At 40.6% G+C, this 13841-nt stretch overlaps 1 long non-coding RNA gene across 3 annotated transcripts in view; it reads left to right on the top strand.

Moving 5' to 3' along the window:
- Positions 1 to 13841, top strand: part of LOC106510109 — a 111198-nt gene that overhangs the window by 55160 nt on the left and 42197 nt on the right. The window contains exons 1-2 of one of the 3 annotated variants that reach the window (XR_002343359.1): positions 3474 to 3634; positions 12681 to 12770. This is a non-coding gene — a long non-coding RNA (uncharacterized LOC106510109). Of the gene's footprint in view, positions 1 to 3473; positions 3635 to 6513; positions 6689 to 12680; positions 12771 to 13841 lie in introns of those variants that run through there. The other 2 variants (XR_002343360.1, XR_002343358.1) reach the window with 2 other exon arrangements.

The raw sequence follows: 13841 nt of genomic DNA, 5'->3' as shown, positions 1-13841 counted from the left end.
CAGGCCACTTTTGCCCTGGGGATACTTTTTAGCTCAAAGGAGAGCAGAGGGACTGAGTTGTACTTTTGGTGGCTTCTAAAAGCGAGTGAAAAAGAGCAAATCTGTGTACACTGGTGGACTACCCCTGGTTTATGCTGGTGTCCCCCAAATTCTACACCTTAGGAATAGAAATAAACCAGAAGTTTATTTCCTGGCAAAAAAATAATGCAGTCTTTTAGGTCCTAGAATTCCAAAAGACTTCAGCCTAGATTGGAATGGTCTTCTAATGTCTCTGGTGATAGGCAGAAGCAAACAAAAATGCTGTAAGAAGATAACACCATGTTAGTTCTCTTTGTAAATAATACTTTTCAAATAAAATTTCTAGTGTACAAGTACAGATAATGTAGCACACAAATAATCAGAACCAAGAATAAAAAAGAAGACATCACTACAGATCCTACAGATAAAATATAATAAGAGAGTATTATGAATAACAATAAAATACAATAAGAGTGTATTATGGGTAACAATGAAAATGAATTTTATTTATTTATTTTATTTTTTCCCACTGTACAACAAGGGGATCAAGTTATCCTTACATGTGTATATTTTTTCCCCCACTCTTTGTTCTGTTGCAATATGAGTATCTAGACATAGTTCTCAATGATACTCAGTAGGATCTCCTTGTAAATCTATTCTAAGTTGTATCTGATAACCCCAAGCTCCTGATCCCTCCCACTCCCTCCCTCTCCCATCTGGCAGCCACAAGTCTATTCTCCAAGTCCATGATTTTCTTTTCTGTGGAGATGTTCATTTGTGCTGGATATTAGATTCCAGTTATAAGTGATATCATATGGTATTTGTCTTTGTCTTTCTGGCTCATTTCACTCAGTATGAGATTCTCTAGTTCCAGTCATGTTGCTGCAAATGGCATTATGTCATTCTTTTTTATGGCTGAGTAGTATTCCATTGTGTATATATACACCACATCTTCCTAAACCAACCATCTGTCGATGGACATTTGGGTTGTTTCCATGTCCTGGCTATTGTGAATAGTGCTGCAATGAACATGCGGGTGCATGTGTCTCTTTTAAGTAGAGTTTTGTCCGGATAGATGCCCAAGAGTGGGATTGTGGGGTCATATGGAAGTTCTATGTATAGATTTCTAAGGTATCTCCAAACTGTTCTCCATAGTGGCTGTACCAGTTTACATTCCCACCAACAGTGCAGGAGGGTTCCCTGAAAATGAATTTTAAAAATTAGATGAAATAGGTAAATTTCTAGAGAAATATATAAGTTTTCAGTACAGGTGGCCCACAATAATCAAGGACTTAGGCTCCTTATGTCATACTGCTTTAACTATTTGGCATGGGGTTGTACCTCATAGCCTAACATTACCAGTAAACCTCTAGCCACACATTCATAATCTTGCCATCAAACAGGAGAAATAAATAAAGAACAGTGTACTCTAAGAACACTTACTGAACAAATTTTTTTTTTGTCTTTTTGCCATTTCTTGGGCCGCTCCGGCAGCATATGGAGGTTCCCAGGCTAGGGGTCTTATTGGAGCTGTAGCTGCCAGCCTACGCCAGAGCCACAGCAACGCAGGATCCGGGCCGCATCTGCAACCTACACCACAGCTCATGGCAACGCCAGATCGTTACCCCACTGAGCAAGGGCAGGGATCGAACCCGCAACCTCATGGTTCCTAGTCGGATTCGTTAACCACTGCGCCATGACGGGAACCCCTTACTGAAATTTTTTACATGACACTTCTGCTTACATCCCATTGACCAGAACTTAGTTATATGGCCTTTCTTTGCTGGAAAGGAGGTTAATAAATATAATCTTCCTCTCTGTTGGCCATATAAAACTTGCAAGTTCTATTTTTAAGAAAGCAAATGCAGGAGTTCCTGTCGTGGTTCAGTGGTTAACAAATCTGACTAGGAACCATGAGTTTGCAGGTTCGATCCCTGGCGTTGCTCAGTTGGTTAAGGATCTGGTGTTGCCATGAGCTGTGGTGTAGGTCGCAGACGCGGCTCGGATCCTGTGTTGCTGTGGCTGTGGCATAGGCCAGCGTCTAGAGCTCCGATTAGATCCCTAGCCTGGGAACGTCCATATGTCGTGGGTGCAGCCCTAGGAAAGACAAAAAGACAAAAAAAAAAAAAAAAAAAAAAAAAAGAAAGAAAGCAAATGCATCTCTGCTACTGATGCATACATTTCCTGTAGATCCAAAGGCTATCGTGAAAACTGGCTGGCTTTGAGATAGATTGCCAATATTTTACCAAAGAGAGTCCCTTACTAAGTCCCAGTAGCAAGTCGTTATAAGGTGGTCCATGTATAGTGAGGTCTAAGGTATTAAAAAGTGGCAATTAGCTCTAATAGATTTTCCATACCAGGAAGTTATTTCTTCATTTATTCATTCATTCAACAAATAATTATTGCGTCTAAGAATGTTCCAAGAACTGTTCTAGGAATTGGGGAAAGTACAGTAGATAAAATAGAAAAATCTTGGTTCTCAATAAATTTAGAGTGAAGAAAAACAAAGCAGAAAGTTCGATATAGAGTGCTGGGGTTGGGAAATTATTTGCAATTTTAAGGGGGTGGCCAAGGAAGACCTTACTGAGTGAAGGTGTTGGGACAAGGGTATTTCAAGGAGCGTGAATAGCAAGGATATGCCTTATAACTTTGCTCTCTTCAGTCCCTCAGAGATGCCCTCAAATACAAAAAGACGAGAGAATTAGGAGGGAAAGGGAATGGCAAAGTGGAGGGAACTGGACCTTAACGAAGAAATCTAGGGGCAGAAATAAGATTTTTGACTTTGTTCTACAAAAATTCTAGACCCAGTCTTGGCTCAGGGAAAGAATCAAGTCATTAGTGGTGACTTTTTCTTTTACACTTGTTTATCCATTTTTTAAATTTTATTGTTATTTATAAAGACATTTTCAAAACCACATATACATCTTTAATCTCATCAGAGAATTATTTTCATTAAATCTTTTTTCTAATATTTATTTATATGCACACCTCTTTTTTTCAATTCATAAAAGCCTTTATTGACCCAGATATGAAGGAAACATCTCATTAAATCCCTCCGAGACTGAATCTGAAGGCAACAGGAGGATGATTTCCACAGAAGAGCTGTGGATGAGTGATTCTGGGAGCATTCTCCTGTGTGAGGTTGTTGGTAGCTCATGAGGGTATGATGGGAAGTAGAAGATTCAGAGCAGTTTAGTCAGAAGTTGAGGTTCTCAAAACAAGAGGTATTGGGATAAAAGCAACACGAATGAACCTAGTTTTTGCCCTGCTCACACTGTTTGATAGCTATTGAGAACCCTTGTAGAAAGGCATAAACAGTAACCTAAAAGGGAAAGAAATCCAAAAGAAATCTTTACCGATAAGAACTCAATTTTTATCTAATTGCTCTGAGAGAATCCTTAGCAAAATTAGAACACTTTATTGGAAACAGATTCTAAAAGACTAACCAAAATTTCAAACAAATTTATGCTCTTCCCTGCAGCTTAGGTTATCAAATTCAGAGTTGTTTTGGAAGGTGATGAAGTCCAAAGGCAGGAGTCTTGGATGGATGAGAATTCCCTTCTCAGAGATGTGCTTTGCTGCTTTCCCTAGAAATCACCGAGTCCTTGGAAATCAGGTAGTTGAGTATCCTCTGGTTCTTCAAAGGATGTAGTATTGCTTTAACCACTGCTTCTCCACTGCCAGTTTTTACCCAGGCTCCTATGGCCCTGGTGTGTTTTTCTATTGTAAAGCTTTCTGCTGGAATGGTGTTGAATTTCTTCCTTAACTTTCTTGTAGACTTCTCAATGACAGGAGCAGTGGACAATGTGTTGCTCATTTTCTTATTCATAATATGTGTCAGGTCAGGGTCCTTTGATAGGAAATTTTATTATTGGGTTGCTGGATATATTGTCTGTGTCTTTTACATATAGGAGATTGAAAGGGCCCCCCAGTTAGATAGGTGAGGGGTCCCCACATGGGACTGACCCGCAGAAACAGTAAGGCTGCCTTAAAGAGAATAAGGCCACCTCCCAACTCAGGCCACAAAATGACATGGGGCTGTAATTGTTTGCTAGGGCGTACATAACAAAGGACCACAGACTGGGTGACTTACAACAGAAATTTTTTGCCCAGATCTGTAAGCTAAATATCTGAGATCAAGGTTTCAACAGGGTTGGCTTCTTCTGAGGTCTCTCTCCTTGGCTTGCAGATGACACCTTCTCCTTGTGTCCTCACATGATTGTGCCTATGTACATATCTGTGTCTTACTCCCCTCTTCTCACAGGACACCAGTCCTTTTGGTTGAGGGCCCATTCTAATGATCTCATTTGAACTTTAATGACTCTATCTCTGAACACAGTCACATTATGGTACTTTGGGGTTAGAACTTCAACATAGAAATCTGGGGGGGAGAAATAACTTAGTCCATACAGGGACCAAGGTTTAAGGTGCTATACTGGTGGATTGGATGGTGGCCTGGTGCTGTCCTGATTTGTCTAGTATACTTCCCTGGTTAACTTGTGTTAGTCTGGGTACCTCCAAGAAGCAGATGCCAAGGTGGGATTAAATGTGCCAGAATTTTATTAGAGGAAATGCCTGTGAGAAAAAATGAGGAAGAAGCCAGAAAGCCTAGGAGAATTGTCAGATCAAAATGCAAGGAGAGAGGGAGGGAAAGTTGGATGGAAAGGTCTCAGACTGCATAAGCCTAAGGAATATTCAGGAAGGACTTTGAGGGTCATTGAGCCAAAGTCAGCCTTCAGAAGATGATTCACCTCCCAGGACTGGGTCCAGCTTAACATCCTTGCTGTTCTCAGTCAGGGCTGGGGGCAGCCGGTGGAAAGTGTGACCTCTGTTTGCAAGTGCTGGGGCTGTTGCCATTTTTGCTCCCTGTAGTTGGAGCTTTTCAAGGCTCATGCTCACCTGCATGTAAGTAAGACTGTCTTACAGAGAGGTGTGAATTTACCCAGTACGTGCTAACTGTGAGTTTAACAAAAACCACTTAAATTCATGTGGGGATAAAAAATTTATATATCTAGAGCAACCTCAAAGGAAGGAGGCAAAAGCAGTTAAAAGGTAAAAGTGTTCCAGGCAATGGAGATTTTATTTTTGCTGTGAACATGCCATCATGTTCCATATTCTCCATCCTTCACTCACCCACCTCCTTTCCTAAGATACTACTAGCAATTCCAAAACATTCTATCTTCATTCATAGCTTATTGTAATTCTTTATACTGCTCCCAAAGGCCTGCTTATTTATTTTCCCTTGGGGAGAAAGGGTGGCATAGAGAAAGAGCAGACCAAAGAGATAGGCTGCCACCAGACTTTTCCAGATTTCTTGAGTCAGTGATGATCAGGTGTACTGGAGGGACCACTGAACTCTGAGTCAAGAAACCTGAGTCTTGGTCATTGTTTTGACCCTTAGTTGCTGCATATATTAGCCAGTTTGCTTTCTTCTCCTGGCTTAATTTCCTCAGCTGCAGAATGAGAGCCTGAATTCTGCAGAATTGAATCTGAGCTTCAGTTACAACCTATGCCACAGCTGTGGCAATGTTGGGTCCTTTAACCCTCTGTGTCCCAGCAGGAACTCCAGAATAATGTTCTGTATGTTAATGGCAGGTGTGTATGGGAGAAACAGTGAAAAAGCAAACATCTTTGAGTTTTGCTAAGAGCTTTTTTCTCTATTTGTTTTTCTACTTCAAATTGCATTTAAAAGATCTTGAATTGTAACTGTTTATTTACATGTCTTCCTTTAGCACTGAACTGAATTTTGAGGTCAGGGTTTATCTCTTTCTCATCTACATCCCCCAGCACCTTACACATACCCAACACATGGCTAGTGTGCAGCCAATGTTGATTGAATTGGCTAAAGATGGACTTAGTGGCAAGATGTGGATGGCCCAGGGGGAGGCAATGAGATGGAGTGAAGAAAGTATGGGCTTGACCTGCCTGGGTTTGAATCCTACATGTGCCACTTGCTGGCTATGGGGCCTCAGACAACTTAATTTATTTCTTAAGCCTCCATTTCCTAATATTAAAATGTGTATAGTAATTCCTACCTGGCCAGGCTATTGTGACAATTGAGTGATTTGTGTTGTGTGTCTCTCAGAACACCTGGTGCATGGTGAATGCCCCTTTCAAGGCTGTGCCCCAGGGCCACCACGCTATAGGCTAGAGGAAGTGAAGGCTGGGGAGATTAGCAATTCAATTGTTAATCCACAACACAATATTTTAGGATATTTTGGTTTGCATTTTGTAGAAAATAGCTTAATTTTCAACTCCATTTTACCATTGACATCAAATCTAAGCAGTCTTTTAAGTGGCAAGCAGTGTCACCTATATCCTGCTGTGACAAATGGGCAATTTTCTAAAGAGCTTTCAGTATTGGTGAAAAGGTGCATTGCAGAGTTCTGCTGCAGTGTTTCTGCAGATTTGCTGAGGAAGCCTCTCAGACACCCTGGAGCTGGCTTTATGAGGTTGCTGTTTAGCATATTAATATGCTTGGCAGAGAAACAGCATCAGGGACATCCTTCTCTTTTTCACTTTGAACCATATTCTGTTGCTAAATTCCTGAAAAAGACATGAAGCAGTTTTTCCTCCTTGAGCGTCTTGGGTATCATTTAGGAAATAACCAAGTCAGGGAAGTCATGGTACATACCCCTCTCCGTGGTCTGCCTGGACTGGGTGACCGGAGGTAAGGAATGGGCTGACTACAGGCCACAGTCACTGTAACCCGTTTGCTTTTGTCTGCAGGAGAAGAAAAGAAACAGGCAACTCTGAAGGAAAATGCACTTAGATTTACTAACCTGGGACTTTCTGATTCAAAACTGATAACTTTTCATGGTAGGGTTCAAATGAGCCAACGACACCACCAAACATCTCTCTCTAATCTTCAGGAATGTCATTCTGGTTGAATTTGTTTTTATTTATTTATTTTTTTGTAACTAAAAGTTTCCTCTGGAAAGAATAAAATTTTATTATAGAAATGAAAATTATTACCAGTTTTCTTACTCTCTTAGTGCCATCATTAAATATTGCCCTTAATAATTATAACAGTATTTATTCTTTATTGAATACTTACTGTATCTTAAATACCATGTCGAGTGCTTAACATATATAATCTTTTTTAAAAAATTTTAAAACAATCCTGTAGGGAAAGAATTACTTAACCTTATTTTTCTGCTGAGGAAACTGAGGCTCAACTAGGAAATGGCATGCCTTCAATTTCACTCTCATATCTTTCCTGTAATACTCTGTCTACCTTACATTGACAGCTGCTTTCTGAACCATTGTGTCTATATTTTTAGGCTTTTCAGTCACTTCCCTCATGGTTGCGTCAAATGAAATTTGGGCTGTGAGCTTAGTGTATGAGCCTTGATGTATGGGCTATAATCCGTCAGTATGGGGGTGTTCAGGGAATTTTTTTGGCTTATACTCTAGGTTGATGAGAATGTCAGGGCTCTGGCTCTCAGAGAGGAGCTATGGTTCCCCTGTTATTTTGTACAACTGGTGGTAAATATTTGTGGCTTGATCATTCACAAGTGATACAGGCTTAACGTATACCTTTTTTAAAAAAAATTATTTTTATTTTTATTTTTTTTTTAGGGCTGCAGGTGCAGCAGTTGGAAGTTCCCAGGCTAGGGGACGAATTGGAGGTGCAGCTGCCAGCCTATGCCACAGCCACAGCAACACCAGATCCAAGCTGTATCTGCGATCTACACCACAGCTCCTGACAATGCCAGATCCTTAACCCACTGAATGAGGCCAGGGATCAAACACGCCCCCTCATGGATACTAGTCAGGTTCTTAACCCGCTGAGCCACAATGGGAACTCCATCGAGTTACACGTTTTTTAAAGAAAGTATTTAGATGAATTTATCCAAGAGGTTTTACTATAAACGTCAGACCTAAGTTTCTCATGGCTAGTACTTCTTTTGTCCGTAGGTCCTGCTTCTCCTGGGTACGTTTTCTTCAGTCCCTGTAGATAACTTCCCTGATTCCACTGGGTAATGTGTGGTGCTGTACATTCTGCCATTCTGGCACCTTTTTCTCCCAGGTGTGGAGGAGGTGGGTGAGGGAGAGAGAGGAGGCAGCCTGGTGTCCATGGGCCTGGTTTCTCTCCTTGACTCTGTCACCAGCCAACTGCGAGACTCTGGGGAAGTCAATTAATATCTCATTTCCTTACTTGCAATGTGATGGCTTTGGACCCCCAGATCTCCTGGGAGGCCATTTTAACAGAAAATTGGGATGTTTAGAGTGGAGAAAACCATCAAGTGCTATCAGGAAATATCCTACTGGTGCCAGTGACAGACTGTTGGATTAATTGTGCGTAGCTGTGAAGCCCTGCAGTAATTTCTATGTTAAATCAGCTGACTACTGCTGCCTTCCCCTCAGATGTTGAAAGTTTATCTTCATTTTTTAGATGAGAGAGTGGAGGCAGAGCTGACCGTGAGCTGGCTCTGGACTATTACTTATTGCTGAGTGCTTGATTTGCTGGGCAGATACATTGCCCCTGAGTGACAGCTGATGTCTTGGTGCCCTTGAATTGTCACCAGCAAATTGGAGAGGGCTACCCTACTTTGCTTTATTGACAAAGGTAGTCAGCCCCTGCAGAGGCTCCTAATGATTTTTGTTGAGTTGGTAGAGAAGTTTGACTGCGGATTAATTTTAGTATGTTTTCTTCCCCCTGACATTTCTCATTTAAGAGGTGCTAAAACTCAAAAATGAGCAAAAAATGAATATGCTCACTTTACTAGAGGGGAAAACTGCCTCTTTCCAAAAACGATTTCTGAGGAATATTGACTTATTGATTTGATTGAGACATTTGTCTGGCATGACTTCCCTCATTGACCCTACTTTCCTTTTTCCTCCAAGTAGTTCTGCTCCATCCCTCCCTTGTCCTCTCTTTCCCGCCTTCTGTCTGTCTTCCCTTTCCCTTTCCCCCTTCCTTCCTTCCTTCTTTCCTTCCCTTATTTTTTTTTTATTTTTTTATTTTTACGGCTGCAACTGTGGCATGTAGAAGTTCCTGGGCCAGGGATTGAATCCAAGCTGCAGCTACACTTGATACTTAACCCAATGGGGATCAAACCCATGCCCCTGCAGTAATCCTAGCTGCTGCAGTTGGATTCTTAACCCACTGTACCACAGTGGGCACTCCTGCTTTTAACTTTTTGAGGTCTTTCTTTGTGATTTTTCTTTTATGGATATTGAAAAAAAACACAACACAGTTGAGATTCTACTGTATATTAGTTTGAATACCACTTTTTAAAAGATTAGTATTTTATCAAGAGCATTTTACATGCCATTCAGTATTTTTGAGAACCTCATTTTAATGACTGTATTACGTTTTATTATGTGATTGTGCTGTACCATATGGTCATTCTGCTGTCATCTGACACTTAGGTTTGTCACCTCTACTCTTGACCTTACCTTTTCTTAGCTTCCCTGAAAGTTTACTGCTTACTCATGCCTCCTCTCTTCCAAGCTTATTGCTTCTTTGTCCCTTGGTGCCTTTCCCCATGCCTTTGTGCATATGAAGGTATGCAGGCACATCTTTTCTCTTGTCTCTAATGGACTGTGTCTAATGCCCTTTCTGAACTTTTGTATTTTCATGTTTTGGGGGTTTCTCCATTTCAGTATCTTTCCCTTTTAAATATCACAGATAATCTAAAGCCAAGCTCTGAGCATGTCATTTCCCCTGATGCTCAGGCCCCAGACTCATTTGCCCTCCTCATGTGCCATGATCTTCTCTAACTGTATTGTACTTGTACACCCAGTTGTTCTGTTCACAAGCTCCCTCCCGGCTTGCCATCATTGGCAAGCATGATGATCATTCATCTAGCCACTGATAAGAATGTAAAACTTCAGCCCTGTGGCCCAACACTGGAGACTTACTCAGAGATGACACCAACCATTCATCCATGTCCTTTATTTTTGTTTGTTTATTTATTTGTTTATGTTTTTGCTTTTTAGGGCTGCACCTGCAGCATATGGAAGTTCCCAGGCTAGGGGTCAAATCGGAGCTGTAGCTGCCAGCCCACACCACAGCAACAGCAACGCCAGATCTGAGCTGCATCTGTGACCTACACCGCAGCTCACAGCAATGCTGGTTCCTTTAACCCTCTGAGCAAGGTCAGGGATCAAACCCGCACCCTCATGGATACTAGGTGGATTCATTTCTGCTGCACCACAGTGGGAACTCTCCTTCCACATCCTTAAACAACGATTATCTTGCCAGTTGTTTAAGTAGAAAATTGTATTCATAGGCCATATTTCTCTATTCTGCCTCCTGGGATAAAGTTGATGGTTTGGAGTAGATCAGACGTGCTGTAACTGCACCTTTACCTCATCCAGCTGTCCTCTCAGGGGAGAAAAAGAAGAGGTCAAATTATCAGATCCTGATCTTTGTGAGCTGATGCTGGTTCTTGGGGATCCCTGCGGCCTTTTCCAATAGTTCTTAAGGCTTATTCAAGAGCCACTCCAAACCTGTGGATTTTTCCTCCTCTTTTTTTGAAAATTAAAACTACCTGTATTGATCTTTTGCTGATAGAGACAAGAGGAAGGAGCAGGCCATGTGCCTGGGGTGGACTTGAACTGGAGAGATGGTCTTCCTAGGCATTTGCTCTGTGGAGGATGTAGTTCCACTGCTTTCTCTCTCTTCCGTGGCCCACTGCCCCTCAAAGGCTGTTGTCACTCATTGACACAGTAGGTGTAATGGGGGAATAACGGCCCCCTAAAGGTGGGCATGTTCTGTCCCTGGAACTTTTGAATATGTTACTTTACAAGATAAAAGAACTTTAAATATCTGATTATGTTAATATTCGATATGGGAAAATTATACCAAGATGGGAATAATGGAATTACATTGGTCTTTAATAGAGTCAGGGAAAGATATGAAGGTACTCTACTGATGGCTTTGAAGACAGAAAGGAATCATGAGTCAAGGATGCAGGTAGCATCTGGAAACTGGAAAAAATAGGGTACAGATTTTCTCCTAGAATGTCTAGAAGGAACGCAACCCTGACAATACCTTGATTTTATACCACGGAAATTGTTTTCAGACTTATGATATTCAAAACTGTAAGATAATAAATTTGTCCTCAGCCACCAAATTTGTGATAATTTGTAACAACAGCAACAGAAAACTAATACATTAGATGATCCACATATATTTTATTTTTTAAATTAAAAAACTATTGAAGTATAGTTGATTTACAATACTGTGAATAGGTATTTTAAATTCTTGAGGTTTACAAAAGGCCTTAATGACTGTCTGATTTAGATCTCTAATCTTGAATCCCTTTTTTGTCACTTCTATGAAAGGGGAAGCCTGGGGTGTGTAGGGTGTATGTTTTGGGTTTGAGAAAACGTGCACAGCCAGAAGAAAATTTGAATGAGAAACCAATGTTTATTTAAAGTAGCTTTTTGAAGATGTACACTTGCCCATTTAAAGAGTACAATTCAGTGGTTTTGAGTTTATTCACAGAATATGAGAAAGCAACATTAATAGAAATTCTTGCTGATCTCTGAAAGTATAAAGAACAAAATGTGGGTAAGAAAGAGTGGCCTGGATATTTCCAGAAGTAAAACAGTATCTGAAGACACTTGGGTGCCCAGAAAGTTTGCTTGGGAACTCTGGAGTGTCTTCTGGATTTTTTTTTTTTTTTTTTTTTTTCTGAGAAGCAGTTCATATTGGCCAAGTTCCATTGGCAACTTCCTGCAATAAATTGTCTTGCTGGTTTTAGCCTTTTTGGTTTTCATAAATTCCATTTGATTAACTTCTGAGAAATTCTGATGAGTGATGACACAAAAGAACTTCTTGGACCACAATACAATGGGGGCAGCACTATGTGCCCTGTATAAATAGACTGAGGGCATTCTACTTAGTTAAAAATAATATTAATTCAAGGTGACAAGCATTTTGAAATTTACTTTAGTTTGCTAGGATTGCCATAAAAAAGTACCACAGACTGGGTGGCTTAAAAAACAGAATTTAATTTTCCCAAAGTTCTGGTGGATAGAAGTATGAGACCAAGGTGTTGGCAGGGTTGGTTTGTTCTGAGGTCTCTCTCCTTGCCTTGCAAACATTTGTCTTCTCCTTGAGTCTTCAAACAGGGTTCCCTCTGTGTGTGTGTGTGTCCTTATCGCTTCTTCTTCTTCTTTTTTTTTTTTTTTTTCTTTTAGGGCCACCGATGTGGCATATGGAAGTTCCCAGGCTAGGGGGCGAATCAGAGCTGCAGCTATCGGCCTACACCACAGCCACAGCAATGTGGGATCCAAGCCTTGTCTGTGACCTACACCACAGCTCATGGCAATACTGGATCCTTAACCCCCTGAGTGAGGCCAGGGATCGAACCTGGCATCCTTATGTATACTAGTCAGGTTTGTTACTGCTGAGTCGCAGTGGGAACTCCCGTTATCTCTTCTTTTTATAAGGGCACTAGCCATTAGAACTCACCAGAATGATCTCATTTAACATTAATTACTTCTTCAAAGACCCTGTCTCCAAATAGAGGAACATTCTGAGTTAACAGGGGTTAGGACTTCGACATATGAACTGGGGGAGGGGGAGCTGCAATTCAGCCCATAACAAAGTTCCATATCGTAAAATCATACTCACTGCATGAAAGGGGTCTGGGCTAGGGGAGAAAAAAATATTTTTAAAGTGTGTGTTATTCTCATTGCAGGCCTTTGGGTGGAAGTACCAGCTTAAGACCCTTGTCTTATGGAAATGAGCTGTTTATTCTTGGTGGAAGATGTCCTTGAAGAGACCTGGAGTAAGATCTTGTTAAGTGGATACATTCTTAGTTGTCCTTCCTACTTTCCCTCTATTTTTCTATCTATCACAGTCAAGCATCAGTATCATTATCTTTTATCTTCATTAAGTGATCTGGAACATATTTTTAATTTTGTTACATAATTGTTCCTCTTTCTGAGGTGGAGAGAATGGGATTGCAAAATGTTCTAAGCCAGATTTACAGATATTTCCTCCCCAAATATCATGGGAAATACATGCATACACATACACTCATATGAGTGTCTTATGGCTGTTTATCCTTCTATCAAAACCTGTTCTCAGTGTATCTGAAAACTTATTCACTGAGAACTATGCTGTAAATATCAAAAGTTTTTCTCTGGTTTATATTGCATTTTGCCAGAGACCAAAGCTTTAAGCCAAAGGAATCATACTTTAAAGGAATTTCAGGGATCAGTCAGAGGATGAAAATAGTATTTTCCAAAGACCTACTGCAAATATCACCCTACTCAGACAATCTCTTACTCACTCTTTCATAGTGTCAGCCCTGATAAGACCTCTAGGTGAAAGATATGCCTAATTAAAAATAAAATCCACCTCCAGAGACAGATATCATGCAAAAAATTCTCTAGCCCTATATCTTCTTACCAGTGTTACTAAAAATGGTGATATCCTTGTTATGAGCCATCATGGGCTGGTTCCAGTTTTCAGTTTTCCTAGATTTTTATCTGCCTTCCATATTTTTGCAAGAACTAACATCTCATGAGTATTAATACTATTGGGACCAAATAATGATTGAGTTAGCTGGTGAGTGGGGTGAAGCTGGGAAGCTGGATTTCATGTTGGTTTCCTGCCTGCAGAACTGTTGTTATTGATCATGTAGTCTGCAAATGGCAATTTGAAAGATGCTTACAAGGTCATTCACTTGTCTGAAGAGCAACGTATGCTGTGTATTAATACAGGGGATGATTGCAGAGGTTGGAACACAATATATTTGATCCTCATGATTTCAACGTCTGGAGTGATGACTGGATTTCTGTGTGACTCTCTCTTTCTAGCTGCTGAAAACATGTTTGATTTAATGAGAAGATCC

Source organism: Sus scrofa, chromosome 4 (assembly GCF_000003025.6).
Source record: "Sus scrofa isolate TJ Tabasco breed Duroc chromosome 4, Sscrofa11.1, whole genome shotgun sequence".
In the NCBI taxonomy this organism is placed as follows: domain Eukaryota; kingdom Metazoa; phylum Chordata; class Mammalia; order Artiodactyla; family Suidae; genus Sus; species Sus scrofa.
Note: the sequence above shows the minus strand (reverse complement) of the source record. Positions and strands in the feature narration are given on the sequence as shown.